Genomic DNA, 20,511 nt, shown 5'->3' with positions numbered 1-20,511 from the left:
AGACCTTCAGGTATTCTGGCTACACTCTTTTTGCCTCCTCTTTCAGGATGTTCTCCAAGCCACAGATGCAGGAACTTGATGTGTATGTATCCACTGGGGCTGAGCACCTCACAATCCATTGGTCTTTGTATTATGTCCTGCTGTGTTTTTATATAATATAATATAATATATATGAATGTATATTTAAGGAATTTAAGTCACCTTCATTGACAATGCTCACACATACACACAAAACAAAACAAAACCAACAAACAAAAACATAGACTAACAAGATTCCCAGTATCAGGCACCAGAAATGTTCTTTAGAATGTTTGACTATGGCAGTCCAAGTGACTCCAAAACCAATGTAGACTAGGGCTGTTTGTTTTTCATAGTTGCCTCTCAAGAATTAACCAGAAGTCATTATTTCTGAAGACACAGGACACAGGTATTTTGAGCCAAACCTGACTCAAAGCTAGATCTTAAGATCTACCTTCCATGGCAAGGAATGGGAGCAATTAAACACTCATACCCAGATGTAAGCCCCATTGAAACACACCAGTAACCAACATGTCAAGATAACCACTAACTAAGGTGCAATAGTGGCACTCACACGTAGACGATAACCAACAGCTGTGTAGCTGGACTTTAGTCCCAGACAACGGGAGGGAGATCATGTCTTCTACTGAAGACTTAGCCAACTATGCAGAGCTAGTGAAGCCATGAAACACAGGAAATAATCTACTGTGGCCAGTATGTTAGACCAGCATGATGCCTTCCCGCATCCTAAATCTTATGTGTATATCTACAGATCATCAGATAAGGTTTACTCTATAGTGATTGGTCTTTTGTTGATCTATATACAACTGCAACTTTCCTTCTTTAATCAACACGTTTTCCATGGGAAAAGGAGACTGAGTCATGAATCACCCAAGTTAAGCGTCTGTCTAGTTATAACTGATACTAAAATGCAAATCCAGTTCCCTCTTGTCTCTGCCACATCAATGAAAAGTGTTTCTTAAGGCTAAGGGTACTTCAGAGTCTCTTTAATGCTCTAAAATACTACCAGCCACATCCTGGGTAGGGTTGACGGTACTTCTTCTTCTAAAGGGCTTACACTCTAGATAATTAATGCTCTGTTTCTTCACATGATGTGAAGTGCACTGGTGAAAACGTGTCCATTTTCAATTTTTAGAACCTAATCTTTCTTTTCTTACCTAAAAGGAGTATATCTTTTTTTTATGTTCTCATCATTAAAAAAATTGTCACCAGGAAAATCATAAATATATACTTTCAAGAAATAACCTGAAAATCTAATTGTGGTGCATTTACACAATGGAATACTACTCAGCTATTAAAAACAAGTAAATCTTGAAATTTGCAGGCAAGTGGATGGAACTAGAAAAGATCATCTTGAGTTAGGTTACCCTAACCCAGAAAGACATGCATGGTATATATGGTATATACTCACATATAAGCAGATATTAGCCACACAATACAGGATAACCACACTATCATACACAGACCTAAAGAAGCTTTTAGTAAAGTAATAATGTTTATTTATCAGGAAACTGAGGAGTCCTGCGGGAAGAACTGGGATCATAACAGAAGGGCACACAGGCTGGGGCTGCAGGCAAGTTCTATGGGAAATGCAAAGGGAAAGTGAGTTTATAGCAGTGGGGTTGAAGTGTTTTGTTTTGCTCATAGGGGCCCTCAACTCTACTGTGTGAAAAATCTTCACATATGGCCTGCATTCGTTTTTTTTGTTTTTTTTTTGTTTTTTTGGAAACATTAATTAAATTCTCAGATGAGACAGAATATCCAGTGGGAAGATACCATGTAACTGAACAAATAGCTTGGAAAAAGCGGCTTGAAATTAATCAAACAAGATTTAATCGTGAACTTAGAGGCCAATATTTGATTAAAAAGATTCAATAAAGGCTGAGGTAGAATTAAAATTGGTTTCAATAATAATATATTTTCAATAGCTAATATAAAATAGATTTGATATTCTGTAATAGGGTTGGAGAAAATGAAAACTTTTTATTTTATTTTATTTATTTATTTATTTATTTATTTAATAACTTTATAGCCCGAGCCCAGCATCCCTCCCTCTCTCTTTCCAGTCTCGCTTTCACATCTCCACCCTATTCTACCCCTTGAAGTCCTCATAATAAACTCACTATCAGAAACAACTCCCCTGGATGCCCAAGCATGTTTTTGAAAGGTTAAATGTGCCAGACAGATTTGTATCTTAGCGTAACTACATCACGGTTGGGTCTGATGCATGGAAGAATCAGAGAGACCACCAAAGGACACTGAAAAGGGAGCACACAGTTGGGTGAGAAGAAAAGGGACTTGGCTGTGACAGTTTCCACAAATTCTTCAGAAAGGCCAAATGAATCTAAAGAATAGTAATTATTAAAGTTATGGGAACAAAATGAAAGCAGCAAAACTCCCTCCTGGGTGGTAGGAAATGGTTTTGACTGTTGGTTCTCTCACAGAAACTCATCATGTTGTTTCAACCATGGCATTTAGACTCTTCTTGTCATGGAAATGCCATCCACTTTTCTGTAAGACTGGTCTGATCTCAAAGAGGACACGTTTGAGTGGGGTCTCCGAGTGTGTCCTCTGCAGGATTCCTGAGGCCCTACACTGTCCTTTGAGGGTGACTCCGAAGCTCAAGTTACATAATTACCCATAGGCAGAATGAGCTTCTTCCTGGTGCATTCTCCTCCTGGTATTAAGACAACAGCAGCAGAATTTAGCTGCAGGTGACGATGTAAAAAGATCCCAAACAAGAATGTAATGAGGCTTTTCCATTTTTAGAAAATGTGATTATGTGTATTATCTCCAGAGTGGATTCCTCTTTCTGTAAGTATAATTCCTGGAAGCGCTCGCTCTGGGGAAGGGCTGTGGAAGCAGCTGGGTTGCGTTTCTCTATAATGCCTGGTTTAAGAAACCCAGGAAACACTGTGTGCCAACACCCAGTGGATAATGCACTGTGCATGAAATACCATTAAATAAGATGCAAGTTTGTTAGTTAGGGGTGTGCCTCTATAGCATTCAAAGATGTTCAGAATCAGCACATCATTACAAATGTAAAAGCCAGTGCTTGTACATATCCCAACTAAACAATGTATTTCTAATAATTCACTCTGGTGCTGAAGAGGGATAGAGTCCTTAGCGACACATGTGTGCTTTTGTTATTTCATGTATGAAAACAAAGGCTTTGTCTTTCTTTTTGTTGTTGTTGCTGTTGTATTGAAAGACAAGTGATTTGGTATTCACAACTTACTATGGTTGAAGAATGTGGCCCCCTACTGAAAAACATGAAATGATCTCTGAACAACACGGGGAATTCAGAAGACCAGCTATAGGTTGGCACTACCAATAAACCTGCCGCAGTTAACTTGCTAGTTGCCTTGGCTAAGCTATGGAGCCTTCATGCTCCACAGAATAGTCAAATGATTCTAGAAAACTGCGCTGGACAAGAATCTCATTGTTTTCCATGGCTTTCCATGCTGGCCACATGAATGTCTGACCAGAACAAAAAAGTTGACATACTTGCTCTTTTAGGTGGATTTCTGAGCCCCTGAGAAGTGAAGCAACTCTCCTAAATCTCCAGGTAGCCACAGCTAGTATCTTTAATCACATGACTAACGGTTCTGTTTCTTTGTAGAATCCTATCTGCCAGACCCCGTGTAGCCATTAGATGCCTGTACAATGGAAAGTGCAAGATTTTAACTAAGATCATCTGATTAGGACATTGGTCTGGTCCACTAGCCAGTGACAATGGACAATATCATCCAATCACTTTGTTTTTATGACATAAAGGGTCACAAGATTGCCATTGAAGTAGGGACTGGTGTTGCCACTTGCACGAGGAAGCTGAGAATCCTTAAGGATTAGCACTGTAATGGTACACTGTACCCCACAATGGTGGTCACAGTGAGCCCCATAAACTTACTAAGAGACACCTCAGGAATCCTTGTCAAGGTAAACAAAACCTGATCACTTTCTGCTTCTGCAGATAAACTTCAACCTTATGTCATGTTCAGGAGACACAGGGTCTCCTTTGAGTGCAAACATAGAGTTAGTTATAACTGTAACGTTCAAAGAATAGCTTTCAAAGATGCAATCACATTTGGATTTTGTTCATTAGTTCAACGAATAAAATCGTATCAAATCTTGTGTTGACTAAAAATAATACTCCCTCATTTGCTATCCTTTTCTGTAACTTGAATATGTATCTTCACAACTAGGAACAAAACAGGGTACAGTCAGCGTAAAGCCTTGGCTCTAAGGAACTATTTTGGGCATGCACAATCCCTCAATGCCTGGTGGTCCTCGTCTGCAGAATACAAAGAAAACTCAAACATGAATATATATACCACACTCAGCATCCCACGCTGTGGGACTACAGTCCTTGCTGTTGGCCCCCTTCCAGGTAACTCTCCAGCCCACACACCACCTAGTTTAGGCATTTTTATATGGTTCATTTTTCAATAACTATAATAGCTCCCAACTATTGTGTTTTATAAGACAACGAGTCAAGCTTTAAGGCTCTCCCTGAATTGTTTTGAAATAGTCACTAGTCCCCCCTCTTTTGATTTAAGACATTGAGACTATGAGAGGCAGCAGAGACAACATTGAATTCAGGTCTATATCAGAATTATTTGACTCTTAACTATCCATCCGATTGCTGGTTTCCATTGGGTGATTTGTTGCAGGCGTTTGCTTCTTGAGAAATTCTACAGGAAGTTGCCACTTGTAAAGGGTAATATCCATTGTCAAGATGGGAAGACACACCCTTGAGTGTGGGCAGTCTACCAGAGGGCCGTTCGCCCCGGATTAAATTAAAAAAGGAAACATGGAGGTATCAAGTTATGCTGCAGAATTCATCTCTGCTTCCTGGGAACAGACTCAATGTGACCGGTAGACGCCTGTGCTCCCGTGGCCACAGCTTCCTCCCCCAAGGAACTGAATCCTCAAATATGAGCAAAAGCAAGCCCTTCCTTACACTGATTTTTTGGGGGCATATTTGCCAAAGAAATAAGGAAAGTAGCGGATACAGCACCTGACCACATGCTCTGCCTTTTTCCCTCTCTGCATTGCTCAAGGACCTCCTGTTGTCAGAACCTGGGAGACAGACAGCGGCTGGTCTGGTTCCTCAGATAGTGCCACAGAGTAAAATTGAAGGCTATGGAAGTCTGGTCCCTGCTGATTCTCGTGAAGAGAAAATGACTCCTTTCCCCTTTGCTCAATTTGAGATGCACCGCAGACCAGTCACGGATAACATTTATCTTTCAATATCCGTTTCCTGGAAGAAGAAGATGGAATGTTTGTTCTGAGGGACCTTCCAGCCCCCTGAGCTTTTGAACGTAACCAAACCAGGAACCACCCAGAAATGGACTAGAAATCAAAATATATTTTATTATAGGTAATAAATTTTAAAAAATATATTCTGATTTTTTTTGTTCTGCAGCAATAAATGCATCCTTCAATTTTTATGTCATCCTTTTTAACTGCATTTTAACTCATTGCGTCACTAGAAATTTTATGTAATATAAAAATGCTAGAAGTGTTGTTCAATCTCTAACTATTAATTGTAGCATAGAGCAATTTCATATACCATCAGATACTCTGCAAGATGAAGCAAGTCTGCCGCTTGAAGTCCAGGATGTGCCTAACCTTGTGGTCATTCTGTAGCCACCTTTGTTCTCTGGTGACTCATGACACACACTGCAGTATTTACAGACTGATGCTCATCACCAACAAGATATTCTAGAACACAGGATTATGTTGTCAAGCTAAATATGAAATGACCTTGTTATCATGTATGAGGTGGAGGATTATTACATTTTCAAACCTGGCATATTATTGCTATTTTTTTTTTTAAATTCCATGTCTGTGGACATAATTTTTTTTGTAAAATTATTTGAAAAATTTAAAAAGAGAAAAGACCCCCAGCACTGCCTTGGGTGTCACACCTGGTAGGTGCGCTGCCCATTAGGGAAGTTGCTCTGATGAGAGGACATGCCTTCCCTGGACAGCTGCTGTAGGGGCACCGGGCTGTGGTAGGACGGGCAAAGGCCTGCCGTGAGGGACTTAAGCATGGGCTCTCAGGAAGAAACAGGCTCTGAAGCAGCACCAGAACACCAGAGAGGAAAGACAAACAAGTGAGAGAAGTACAAGCCAGCAGAAAGGGAACCTGAGGCTGGCCGGGGAGAGCTCTAAATAAACAACAGTAGGAGAACAGATGCCAGGGACATTGCCCCCTGAGCCCTGGACTGCCCAACAGGGTGACTCTAGCACTTTCATGCCAAACGGACTACAAGGCAAGAGGCTGCCCATAGCCAGCGTACCTTGTATATGTTCTGAGAATAAAAACTTTGAAGTCTCAGTCACACTCAGGGACTGCAGAAGAGCCTACAGCCTCCAAGGGCTGAACTATTAAAGCAGTCTTAAGTCCAAAAGAAGCAAGCAGAGTCTCATCGGTGGGGTCCAAAGCCAACTTGAACACTCCAGAAACTTCTTCATACAAATTTTAGCTTGACATTTAAAAGTTTGAAACTGGCCTATTTTCATGCCTCGTTGTTTGTTCTAATTGGAAAGACAACTTAGAAACCTACCAGGGGTGACACTGTTCTGTTAGCCCAATATTCCGCTGGAAGCGGGACCTGCCTAATTGACAGGAGACAGAGTTGAAAAGTCGTGGCTGTGGTGCCTTGCTTCGGTTTCTCCCCAAAGTCAGGCCAGCTTTTTTAATTGAAGTGGGAGGGAGGGAAGAGCTTGTCAAGCTGTCTTCTCTGATGACTTTCCTCTGTGGGTTGTCACTCTTTCTACAGGGATTGGAATGGGGCTAAGGGGACAAGTTCAGTATTTTAAAAAATTACCTGCCATGTACTTTTTTTCCCCAAATGTCAGGTGCTGACCTCTATTAGAATTATACCATTCATCAAACTAATGAGAACTATGGATGGGAACCAGCTCTCAACAAAGACACAGCACATTAGTGGGGGGTGGGGTGGGAGGCAGAAGGCAGACATTTCTGGGGCTCCATGCTGTGACCTTCCCTGGTGGCCACTTGGGTTTCAGTCATGCTGCTGTGAGCACACTGGGGTCCCTTGATTTTTGTGGCAGTTTGGTCTTCCCAGAGGGCAAGGGCAACTTATAAAATCAAAGTCAATTTTACTCATGGTTAAAGGGCCACTCTCTTTGCCAAAATTGGACATTTCAGAGCCAGTCTTTACGACCAGAGCTCAATGATCAAAACCTCAGGTCTCACAAAGGCTTTTAGGAAGTGGGGAACCTGTCAATGGAGCCGTGAGATCATCCTTCAGGGTTCAAGCACTGGACATCTCGCAGTGGCTTGTGAGGATTTGAAAATAGCACCACAATTTTTTTCTTCAGCATAGCATCATAGCATATGCCTGCAATCACAGTATCTTGGAAACTGAGGCAATATTACCATGCGTTCCAGGGCAGCATGGGCTACACGTGAATTGCAGGCCAGCCTGGGCTATAGATGGAAAATTAAAAAGCAAGCAAACAAACAAACAAGAAAATAAATGGAATTTTCTTAATATCAATCTTGGTTCAAGCCAAATAAAGATTCAGTTTTAAGAATACTATAGAATGGAAATTTTATTCAAATAAATTTTAATGGAAATTGTTCTTAGGAAATAATCACATTACTTTAATTGTAGAGTATTCAACCATAGAGAAACATGTGCTGTGCTAATTCTCAAATAACATTTATTGAGAGGAGCTCATTTTCTATCCTATTTTGATAATTAATGACATGACTTCATATATTTGCACAAAATAAATTTCACCCCATAAAAATCATATTGTATATGAATAAGAAGCTATAAACAATAATCAGATTAGTAAATAAATTGAAGTAAAATTACTGTATTATAAAATTAGAGAAAGGGAGGGCTGGTTGAGGAGCATATACGACATGAAGCCCTGTGTTACCCAGCTCATAGCTCAGGGGACACCAAACTCCCTAGTTTATTCACTGACTGTCACCAACACTAAGTGCAATGCTGACAAATAGTTTCAGGCATTCACCATACGCCACATTCTACCTTAACTGCCTAACATGCGGCAACTTCACAACACTCCTGGGAACAGGCATTCTTATCCCCTGTTGGTTAGCAAGTGAGGAAACTGAAGGACAAAGAGATGAAGCTGACCCAATTCTCATGGCAAAAAGGCAAGGGATCAGATATGGGCAGCACTGTGCCCTCCGTGGACACATGGCCTCGCTGTCTATGCTATAGGAAGCCGGAAGCTGGACCCCTTGTTTTTCTCCAGCTTTCTTTGTGGGTGGAGCTGTGTGGGAGGAATGGCGGTCCTAGTTGATCAAAGCACTTCCCGTAGAGGTGATTGCTAATACTGAACAGTCTCATAAGCCCTGTCTGAGTCAGCAGGAAGTCTTAATAACAGATGCCTGTTTTGTGCTTCAGACCTACAAAGGCAAACACACACACACACACACACACACACACACACACACACACACACACACGATAGCCCAGGCCACAAGGCTGGCTGACAAAGGCAAACACACACACACACACACACACACACACACACGATAGCCCAGGCCACAAGGCTGGCTGACAAAGGCAAACACACACACACACACACACACACACACACACACGCGCGCGCGCGCGCGCGCGCGCGCACGATGGCCCAGGCCACAAGGATGGCTGCAGAGAGACTACATTCATGGCTCTTTTCCAAGGGAATAATCTTGAATACAAAATGAAGTAGGTCATTCTTTATTTCTTATTTCATTTTTATTAAAGATTTTATTTACCCATTTAAGATTGTCTATATATGTGTCTGTGTGTGGGTGCACATGAGTGCGGTACCCATGGAGGCTAGAAAAAGGGTATCAGCTCCCCGGGAGCTCGGGTTATAGGCAGTCTGAAGTACACTATGTATGTATCGGTAACTGATCTCTGGTCCTCTGAAGAGTAGCCAGCGAGTGCTCCTCACCATCAAGCCATCTCTCCAGCACACACTTCTTATTTCTTATGTAATTCTCCCTCTCATTTTTTTTCTTACCACTGTAATCACACACCTCTGAGGAACCCTGGACATCCACAGAGACTACCTATGTCTTTATCACTAAACAGTTCGTCATCATTTCTGTGGACTGTTACAACAAAATATTTGGAATAATTTGCAAGTAACAAATTTCTTGGTCCTTAAATCTAAGAAGTGCAAGATCAAAGTAATATCAAGTTTGGTGTCTGGAAAGCCTGTTCCTTGTGCTGCCATCTGCTGCTGCACCCTAACACAGTTCACTGGGCACTGAAGCACCACTGGGCCCCTAATGGTAGGCAATTAACACCTCTGTGGGCAGAGTCCTGCTCCCTTAGGGCTCCTCTTAGAAGTCAGGCATGAAGACGAGGTTTACACAAATGAGCTATTGGGCAATGCTCATGGTCAGAAAGCACCGCACACTGGAGTACATCTCACCCAACCTGCTCCCTTCACCCGGTCCTCTGCTCACTGTCTTCACACTCCTCTTCCTATTCCTCCTCCTCCTGACATTCAGCATCAGCAAAATCCCCTGAGTCTTAGGGCAAGGCATGTGCTCCATCAGTGCAGTACAAAGCCAAGAGCACGTAACTATCTCAGGGAATAACACTGTGACCTTATTACATCTGTTTGGATTGTTACAGAAAATTCTTGTTCATTTATTTTTGGGAGATTTTTCTACCTGGGGACAACATTCAAGCCCCTCCTCATATGGCCCCCAACTACAAACCAATGTAGGCTTTCACCAGGACTCACGTTGGCCTTAGGTCCACAGCGTGGGTAACAGTGTATGTGCAGGAACCTGGACAACCCCAAGAAACTGCCCTGGAAGATCTGCATTCAACATGGATGGTGCTTTCCTCATAGCTGCGTAGATGGAGCCCTTCCCGTGTCCTTCCCAACAAATGCACTGAGACACAGAACCACGTGCAATTAGGAAAGAATGACATACAAACAGCTGCTAAGAGAAGCTGGTTCCTAGGCAGTGAGGGGGTCTATGAAGGAGACTATGACATCAGTCCACATGTCCATGATGGGCACTCAAGATTAGGCAGAGCTGATCTCATGATTATGCCCGGCAGCATGGCTCACAGCACAGCGTCAAAGAACACTTGTTACATCTCATTTGACAAAGATTCGTATACACCCACAGTGCAGAACAAGACATTCTGACGTCGGCAAACCAGAGGAGGAACTGAGTCAATCCACTCGGCATCCGCTGGTGTGTGTGCGGACCGTTTATTTGTGTCTCATGAGAACACTGACAATACACTGGCTTGGCAGAAAACTTCTTAATTGTACAAAATAGACTCCCACACTCCCCAGCTGGAGCCCTGTGCGCAGCAGCTCTCTGAGGAAGCTCACACACAGATGCCTGCATGCAACTTATTTACCTCATTCATGCTGGAGCAGAGCAGAAGGACGGAGATTTATTTTTAATTCTCATGTGTTTGCTTTTGTAATGATTCTCGCTCACTCGCTCGCTCGCTCACCCTCACTCTCGTTGCAAAGTGGGAAAGCCTTGGCATCGGGCCATGCATTCGGATGTTCTGGCAGTTTGACTTGCAGGCACCTAGAGGTATAATCTTGCTTATTATCTGGGGTAAAGACCATGGCAATAATTTGGGCATTTTTCCCCCCTGGGTAAAGTATATGTCAAAATGAGCCCCATGCTGCGGTCCTCAGGATGAGAGTTCATAGATGCTCATGGTACAGTTTAAAGTCAGTTGTGAGTGAAGGCTTTGGGAGGTGTGCCCAAGGGACAGCCAGAACCTCAGTTTATCCTAACATCTGTCCCTGAGAGTTTGAGCTGAGCCTGATGTCTGGAGGACTCTGAGAGTGCAGATTGTTACTCCTGAGGGGAAGGGAGCCCTCCTAACAGATAGGCTGGCCATCTGCACAGCAGCCGAGGAGGCCTTGGCAGGAAACTACACAGCACAGCAAGGCATCTTGGTTTGAACAAAATGTTTTTATGCAACGTCTTACCATGGGGATTGTTTTGTAGTTGACATTACCGCCCACACTCATCAGCCTGGGTTTATTTCCTGACCAAGTGAAGTTGTTTTCTTTTTTCTGGTTTGGTTTTTTTTCCTTCTTAATATTTTAGAAATACATTTCTAAATGTCTAAATCTAGTTTTCTAAATAACTTAATGAGCAGTGTTGATGGATTATACTAATTAAGACTTTCAGTTACTATCAGCAAGAGGTCGCTGAGGATGCAGGTATTTTCTTTAAAATGCATTTTACTTTTAATTAACATTTTACTACATTTAGACACAGCACACGGCTCATATCATAAGACAGAAAATGCTTAAGTCTTATATATTTTGTTAATTTCACTCAATACCATTTCGTCAGGCTCTCTGCACAAGAGACTGTCAGTGGTTCAAGACATTAGTGTTACAGTTTGCTGCCTGCACAGCCACCCAAAACTCTCTATAACACTGGATCATCATCTTCAGCCTTCTGGCTCAACACATCTGACATACATATTTCTGAGGCAGGAACTATTGGAGACTTGCTTACTCTGTCTTGGCAGAGTTCAGCTGTTGATTCTGCCTGCATCCAAGCTTGCCCGTGTTTAAGCAGAATTCTGTCTGTAGCAGAAATTAGGACATTTTGCCCAATGGCTGGTTTGCCACATTTGAAGGCATCTCCATAAGGAAGTTATTTGATGCTCATCCTCCTTTTTGAGGTAGGCTGCATGTTTCCTGGAGTTAACCTGTCTTATTGTCAAAGAATCTTTAAACTAATAAAAACATCTTTGAATGCCATATTCTGTAGGTCTCTGAGGTTTTTGAAGACCTTATCTATTTTACCTTACCTATCTACAGAATCATATCTATCTGCTAAACCTAGAATGTACATTCTTGTGATAAGAACAGACTAGTAATTGACATGACCATGATTTGATGAACTAACAATTAACATTTTCTTATTTTGGAAGCTGTTAACGTGCACTTCTGGTTTACTCAGGTAATTAATTTTATTCCTTCTCAAGTCTCTCATGGGATTGGAGACCAGAGAGTTTAGTTTTACAATTAAGCTTAGTTGATTAGGGTTAAGATGTTTTTAGGTCTAGATAGATGTTTTAATTTGATAAAAATGAGATATGACAGATACTGTTTTACATTCAGAATTTTAGACTCACCAAGATAGGAAAGATGTTTTCTTCAAGGCTGCCAAATACAAATAGCCAAAACATTATGAATGTAACATTTATATAAATTCCTGATTGCTTTGTGGTTCTTCTTGCTATAGGCAGTTTATTGTATATATGTGTAATAATATAAATGTATATGTAAAAAAAGATAAATAATAAAAATAAAATACAATTAAAAAAGACTAAACATTAAAAAAAGAGACGCGGGTTAGATCCTCATGTGGGTTTAGCAAAATAAAGACTGAGAAGTCTAGTAATGTAAACGCAAAGGCTCCAGGAAGGGGAAAGCATTGAAATAGATGCTGAGGTTGATTTTACAAGGTGTTGAAATCTAAGCAACAGTAAATGATCCAGGACTAGAACCGTGAGTACATAGATGGCAGCACGGTTTCCACATGCAGCTACATATAAACCACAAATATCTATGTATGTCGTCTGTCCTAAATGACACTTGGAACATTAGGAAAGTAAAAAAAAAAACTTCAAATGTTTTTACAAAAATAGTATATAACTCAATACAACAGCAATAAGCTTGAGATAATCTTCCATAGAGTAACTGTGCTTACTCACTCCAGTGGCTCTGTTATTTCCTACTGCCTCAATTTTACCTGTTTCACTCATTAATTAATTAATTCATTCATTCATTAATTCCATGGACCAATCAAGTTGACTGACTGCTCAGCATGAACGGCACAGGTATTTTACAGCAGTGTCACTTCTCCACTGGGTGGATTAGACCACTGAGGAACTGGAGTGGGCAGGTAAACGCAGGCTTCAGCTTAACAGACACATGGAGAGAGAGAGAGAGAGAGAGAGAGAGAGAGAGAGAGAGAGAGAGAGAGAGAGAGAGAGAGGTGCAGTGGAAGCCGCTTCATAGAAAGGCTTGCGAGGAAAAGCCACATAACTGTCTAAGTAATGGAGCCCATGAGAGTGACTGGGAGAAGATGGGAGTCTGTGACAGTAAAGCACAAGCCGGAGACTAGGCCTGTCTGACTCCCTTTAAGAAATTAAGTGGGTTTGCTGTTTTACAGTTTTATACATGCATGTGATGCTTTTTGATTACTCTCCCCCCCACACACTGTCTCTTACCAGGCTCTGCCCCCCCATCCTTTCTATGGATTCATTACTCCTGCTCACGTTCCCTTGTTTTGCTTTGTGACCACTGAGTTTAGCCAAGTGACTGAGGAGTCACATCGCACCAAGGTGTACTTCCTTTTTATCTTTTATGTGGATGTAAGGCCTCCATTACAGCCTCATAGGGTGTTTGATCTTAGCCATTGTGATGGGTGTAAGATAGGAGCTCAGAGTTGTTCTGATTTGCATTGCCCAGAAGACTTAGGACGTTGAGCATTTCCTTAAATGTTTCTCTGCCATTCGATAGTCCTCTGTTGAGAATTCTCTGTTTAGCTCTGTACCCCAGTTTAAAATTGTATTATTTGGTTTATTGGTTTTAGTTTCTTGAGTTCTGTATGTATTTTGGATGTTGGCCCTCTTTCGGATGTAGGGTTGGTGAAGATCTTTTCCTCAGGCTGTAGGCTGTCATTTTGTTTTGTTGACAGTTTCCTTTGCCTTACAGAAGCTTTTCAGTTTCATGAGGTCCCATTTACCAATTGTTGATCTTAGAGCCTGGGCTGTTGGTGTTCTGTTCAGTAAGTTGTCTCCTGTGCCAATGAGCTCAAGGATCTTCCCCACTTTTTCTTCTAACAGATTTAGTGTGTCTGGTTTTGTGTTGAGTGCTACATTAACACAACGGAATACCACTCAGCTATTAAAAACAAAGACGTCATGGAATTTGCAAGCAAATGGACAGAACTAGAAAAGATCATCCTGAGTGAGGTAACCCAGACCCAGAAAGATACGCATGGTATATACTCACTTATAAGCGGATATTAGCCATATACTACAGGATAACCATTCTACAATCCACAGATCCAAAGAAGCTAAGTAACAAGGAGGATGCTTGACTTACACTCTGAAGGGCAAATAGAACAGACACGGGAGGCAGTTGAAAAAGGAGAACTGGATGGGAGCCTACCATAGGTGCCCTCTGAAGGACTCCACCCAGCAGGGGGTTGAAGCAGATGTTGACACTCACAGCCAAAATTTGAGCAGAGCACTGAGAGTCTTATGGAAGAGTGAGGGGCACAGAAGGGCCCAGAGTGGACAGGAGCTCAACAAGGAGACCAAGTAAGCCAACAAAATCTGGACCCAGGGGGTCCTACAAACTCTGATGCACCAACTGAGGACAATGCATAGAGAGAGTCAAGACCCCTGAGTTCAGATGCAGCCGATGGGCAGCTCAGCTTCCATGTGGGTCCCCTAGTAACGGAAACAGGGGCCATCTCTGGCATGGGGGCTATGGTTCCGGATATTTGATCATTTCCCCTGGTGGGCCAGCGACAGAGGAAGAGGATGCAGGAAATCCTAACGAGGGGTCAGATGGTAGGAGAGGAGGGCTCCCCCTTTCTTTCAGAGGACTAGGGGAGGGGGTGCAGGGAAGAGGGAGGGATAGTGGGAATGGGAGGAGATGAGGAAGAGGTTACAATTGGGATGCAATGCGAATGAATTACAAAATTTAAAAAAAAGTCCTCATAGGGAATGGAGAGCCGGGATTTCACTTTGGGGGTCTAGTCAAGTTGTGCATGCCAATTTGAGGAAAATTCCAGTAATTGTGAGTCATGGTAAATCTATGCCGACCTCTCCAAGATATCTTCCAGTGCTAATCAATAATAATAAAATGTGAGTGTTCAGGAGAAATATGAAAGCATGTCTGTTCATGTAATTGCATAGCTGTGCAAAGATGCTAGCCAAGGTAGATGCTTATCAAGGTAAATTTGAGGAATATGCATGAACCGCACGCTGTGCCGTCATGGATCCTACTCAGAATGATTTTCAGTTTCAAAATCCAGAGCTTCATAAATTCTGATAGGACTCACTCTCTTATTAATTTTTCCATATGAACTAAAGACATGGGAAATTTAATGTGGATTTGCTGAGTGATAGCCATGAGAATCCCAAGCTATGTTTAGAAGCCCTCTAGAGACACACTGATGATGAGATTTTATGTCCACTGTAATGGGGTACAATTCCTCCAGATTCTGCCTTGTAAGTTCTAGAAGGCACATAACACACCAGTGACTTAACTCGTCTGCAGTGGCTTGAAAGGAGGGAACAAATAGGGGCATTCGCTGGAGAAAATACACGGGTAACTGCATGCTTTCTCTGGTTTTCTTTAGTTCATTCTTCGTGTCTCTGAACTTACAGGCATTTGCCAAGAGCAGACAGATCCATAAAGGCATCGTGACTTTGTTGAAGCAAACAAGTAGGGTTGCGTAGCTGGTCTTTGCCACTTTGTGGACTCTTCTTTTTCCTACCCTTTACTCCACTGCACTCCCCACTCCCGTTTTACCATCTATCACTGTATAGAAGAGAAAGAAGACGAGAGCAGAGGAGAGGAGAGGAGGTGGTGGGAGGGGAGAGAGGGGGTGGGAGAGGGAGACCCTCGTCTCTATTTTTTCTTGTTAGCACAACTACTTACAACCCACAAAACCCCCTCTCCTGGAGCCAACGATTACCAACCCTACCTCTCAGGCCTTAGCATGTATACCTTCTGAAAACTTCCCAGAATTCCAAATGTCACACAATCGCAGAAGCTATATGCAGCTGAAAAAACACTCCTCTGCTAGAGCATGGAGGGTAAATCATAGTCGGCTGCTTCAGACAGCCTGAAGCGGCCACATAGCCCCGCAGCTGGGATTAGAATGGAAGCACATTTATATAACATTTCTGTGTGTGTGTGTGTGTGTGTGTGTGTGTGTGTGTGTGTGTGTGTGTGTTTTAAGAAACAAAAATTCCAGAATTGTTAGTAGAGGTTTGTCATAGGAGATTTCTTTACAGAAACTACCAAAGGCCCCTGTGATTTCTGGAGACAAGTTCTTGATAAACCAGGTCCCTCCGGGCTGCTAGCACTGCCTGGGGCTGTGTGAATGCAAGGTCCACGGTCACGTGTGCCAGGGGCCTGGCTAAACAGGAGGTGCACTGCTGGGCTGATCCCTCGTGTGCGTGTGAGACCCGGAGCTGCTGAGTGCAGCTGAGGGGTTGATTACCACTGGGATGATTTCTCGGGGAGCTGATCTATGCGGGGTCACTTTGCACTTAACCACTGTGCTCACCTGCGTTAACCGGGAGAGTTTCCACCCACCCACTAAGATTGTATCAGGCCCTGCTTGCCTTATGAACCTTCCCTTTGGTCTCCCTCCCCACACGTGTGGGCAGTTTCCCTATGCCCCGATTTCTACATTTAGTGTGCTGAATTCTTGACTTGTTAATCATCTCCCTTGTGGGCTCTAGAATTACTACTGCTGGTTTTGATTTCTGCAGTTTAAAGATTATATTAAATCTTTATATTATAAAAGATGGATAATAGTGTCTAGAATATTTGTAGTAATTAATAAATCAAATAAAAACACACATGTCACAAAGGCTCCATATTTCTACATATCACTTGACAGTTAGCGGAGATTAAATATACATGAAGCCCAATAACAAACATAATTTGAGCGGTCAGAAAATTTTTAAGAATTACACTCTCTGAACTGTGTCTTCACTCTGTAGTCCAAGCTAGCCCAGAATTCACTATGAGGCCCAGGATAGCCTTGGTCCTGAGAGAATCTTCCTGCCTCAGACATCAGAGTGTTAGGTTCATAGGCATAAACTATCAGCCCCTGAGGGATATATTGTTAACTATCCACACAGGAGTTTCCATAGACTGTGTTCCCTGGCGCCAAGCCCCAACAAGTGCTGTATAGAAGCACGGGGCCCCTTATGGATTCTGGAATCCATGGTGCTCTGGAGCTTGAGCAGAAAATGATCTTCCACACTTGCCTTTAAATTCTCCCAAGTGAATGCAAACTTAAGCACATACAGGTTCTAGAAATGTCTTTCTTTGAATTAATTTGCTATCAAAAGAAAATGTGACTTGGGTTTATATTTTCCCCTATGCAGCCTGCCAGGTCAGGTGGCAACCCATTTCATTTTCTCTCAATAAACTCGAATCCCTGACTTGTCAAGTTCCTCGTAGGGAGGTGAGGCCGTCAGACAGCAGACAGAGTTCCTCAATCGATACACAGTTGCTGACAAACATTTGGATAATCTCTGCCTTTTCCTGGCAGCCCTTGATGAAGCTTCATTTTTCATCCATGGGTGAAACTATTTGGAAGACTCTCAATAATATTTTTGGTTTTGTTCTTTTAAAAATGAAATACATGAATCTGGGGACTCATCTGCTCCTAGAAGAAAAGCGGTTGATTTATGAAGCAGAAATAGCCAGCTCCACTCAGGAGGAAGCCGCCACAGCCATTTAACCTCTAAAGTAAAAAATAAAAAGTCCTCTATAAGATATGTGTATTGACATTTGAAAAATGCTGAAAAATTAATTGAAAAGATGCTTAATGCTGGGACCTGAATGTGTTAAGAACAATAAGGTTGTGATTTTGATTATACCAATCATCTCTATGGTGCAGCACCCACAGCTCTGAATTATTCATTCTGAACAGTCTTGAAATTTATAATGCTCTCTTAAATTAGCACTACACTTTTCTGTTAAGGTTCTTTAAGTGTTTTAGAGGACACAGGTAATACTTACACCACCATGGAAAAAATGACTGTTGTAAAGAGGAGGGGAAATTTCTGAACTTACAAGATCCAGGACCCGTCAGTGGGGACGGGTCCTGCACTTTACTGTGCAATAAGGAGGCCTGATTGCACAGCACCAGTTTTCTCCCTCAGAGGTGATTCACAGCTCTTTGGCTTGGCTGCACCTGCAGCCCAGGTCAGCTTCTCCATTACAATCTCACAAGCTTTTCTGGCTGCAACGAAGCTGGGGCAGAAAAAGGCTGATGTTTGTGAATTATCTGTATTCAGAGTACTGAGCCCTAAATCTGTGAAAAATAATGTCTCTATTCAAGAAATTACCAAGCCAGGGGCGGTGGTGCACAGCAGTAGCCCTGGCACTCAGGGAGGCAGAAGCAGGTGGATTTCTCTTGAGTTCTAGGCCAGCCCAGTCTACAAAACTCGTCCGGGACAGGCAAGGCAGAGAAACTTTGTTTTGAAAAACAGGAGCAAAAACAAAAGAAAGAAAGAAAGAAAGAAAGAAACAAGGAAGAACTTTATCTACAATGAGTCTGTCTCCTTAGGGGACTCTAATGGGTGACACATGAGTAAGTCACATGCGTTCATAAGAAGATGCCCTCGTACAATTTCTTAGGGAGAAAATACAGGGGACCTCAAGATGACTGAAGGTAGAAGTGCTATATAAATTATAATTTCTCCCTTGATCTCATTATTTTTATCTGCGTATTTACTGATTTAACAGACATTTCTTCACATTGGATTTAACCGCCATGTTAAAGGAACTTACACTCGAACATCCCTCACATTGTGGAAGTGGCCTTGAGCCTGAGAGTTGCTAGCATCCACGGAGAACAAACAACACAGAGGCAGTGGTGAAGCTGACGGGAGGTAGACAGAACCCCCCATCTGTTATAGAGGTCACCCCACTCTCCTCCAGCATTTATTCTTCCGTACATATAACAATTCTTTTAACCAGTATGGTCCTTGTTGTAAAAAAAAAATATAAATCATAGTTTTATCTAGGGCTTAATAAAGATTTTCAAGATGTAAAAAAACAAAAACAAAACCAAACAAACGAACAAACAAAAACCAAACAAACAAACAAAAAAACCCACAAAGCAATGTTTTACATTTTGTTACAGTTGGTATCTCTTGGATCCCTGACATACATGACAAGCATTTTGAGAGAAGAAAACTGATATAGTTTTGTTTGTTTGTGCATGTCTTTTTCATGGAGTGATGGAAGAAGCTGGGCCTTTGAAGTTGGAAAGCCAGAATTCCAAGGCTCAGAGAACATCTAAGGATAGATGGTAGAATGTAAGGTCTGGAGGATGGGCAGGAGTGCTGTGAAAGGCTGTTCTGCACATGACACGGCCACTGAACTCACAGCAGTGTGGACACCAGCACAAGATCAACCAACAAGACAAGCCAGCATCCCAGGAGGCAGCACTAGCTGGACTCTGTGGCTTACAAAGCAAAAACCAAAAAAATAAAGAAAGAAAAAAGAAAAAGAAAAAGAAAAAGAAGAAAAAGGACTGTGAAGCGGGGGAGGGGGTGTGGGAGTGCAAGAAGGGTTTAGGGCTCACATGATCAAGTCGTGTTCCTTACATGTTTGCAATTGGGGCTCACATGATCAAGTCGTGTTCCTTACATGTTTGCAATTGGTGCTCACATGATCAAGACGTGTTCCTTACATGTTTGCAATTGGGGCTCACATGATCAAGTCGTGTTCCTTACATGTTTGCAATTGGGGCTCACATGATCAAGTCGTGTTCCTTACATGTTTGCAATTGGTGCTCACATGATCAAGTCGTGTTCCTTACATGTTTGCAATTGGGGCTCACATGATCAAGATGTGTTCCTTACATGTTTGCAATTGGGGCTCACATGATCAAGTCGTGTTCCTTACATGTTTGCAATTGGTGCTCACATGATCAAGATGTGTTCCTTACATGTTTGCAATTGGGGCTCACATGATCAAGTCGTGTTCCTTACATGTTTGCAATTGGGGCTCACATGATCAAGTCGTGTTCCTTACATGTTTGCAATTGGGGCTCACATGATCAAGTCGTGTTCCTTACATGTTTGCAATTGGGGCTCACATGATCAAGTCGTGTTCCTTACATGTTTGCAATTGGGGCTCACATGATCAAGACATGTTCCTTACATGTTTGTAATTGTCAAGGAACCGATAAATCTGTTCTTTAAAAGGAGAGAGTGGAAAGCTTTCCACTCCTGACACAGAACCAGTGGCATTTTTCCAAGTGGTAAAGTGGACAGTGGACGACCAGAAGCAGCACGCCAGAGGCACAAGGACACTGCATCCCACCGCTTTTGGGTAGGGTTAAAAATGCAGCACGAACAGTCACATGCCATGCTTCTGTGACAGAAAGTGAACACAGTACCAAAAACGACCAAACAGTGTGGCTTCCAAGCATGGGTTACTACACTCCGCCCAAAGCTACTCCTCAGTCCCCGGACATACACATTCCTCATGCAGAAAAGATCCTGATCCACACATCTCCTTGGACTAACGCTACTTTTGTGAAAATCTGTATAAACTATAGAGCGGTATAGAAATACATGGGGCAGCTGTTGATGTGTTGATGATGACGCCTCCTCCCACGAGGCTTAGTTTTCCCATAGTCTATCTCAAATATTTATAAAG

General features: G+C 42.3%; 1 protein-coding gene across 1 annotated transcript in view; it reads right to left on the bottom strand.

Annotated features, from left to right (window-relative positions):
- Positions 1-20,511, bottom strand: part of NEGR1 (neuronal growth regulator 1) — a 727,046-nt gene that overhangs the window by 344,423 nt on the left and 362,112 nt on the right. The gene's annotated exons all lie outside the window — the stretch shown is intronic.

This window comes from Acomys minous (genome assembly GCF_964271855.1).
Source record: "Acomys minous genome assembly, chromosome: 14".
Classification (NCBI taxonomy): Eukaryota; Metazoa; Chordata; class Mammalia; order Rodentia; family Muridae; genus Acomys; species Acomys minous.
The sequence above is the reverse complement of the archived record's forward strand: the minus strand, read 5'-3'. Positions and strand labels throughout refer to the sequence as shown.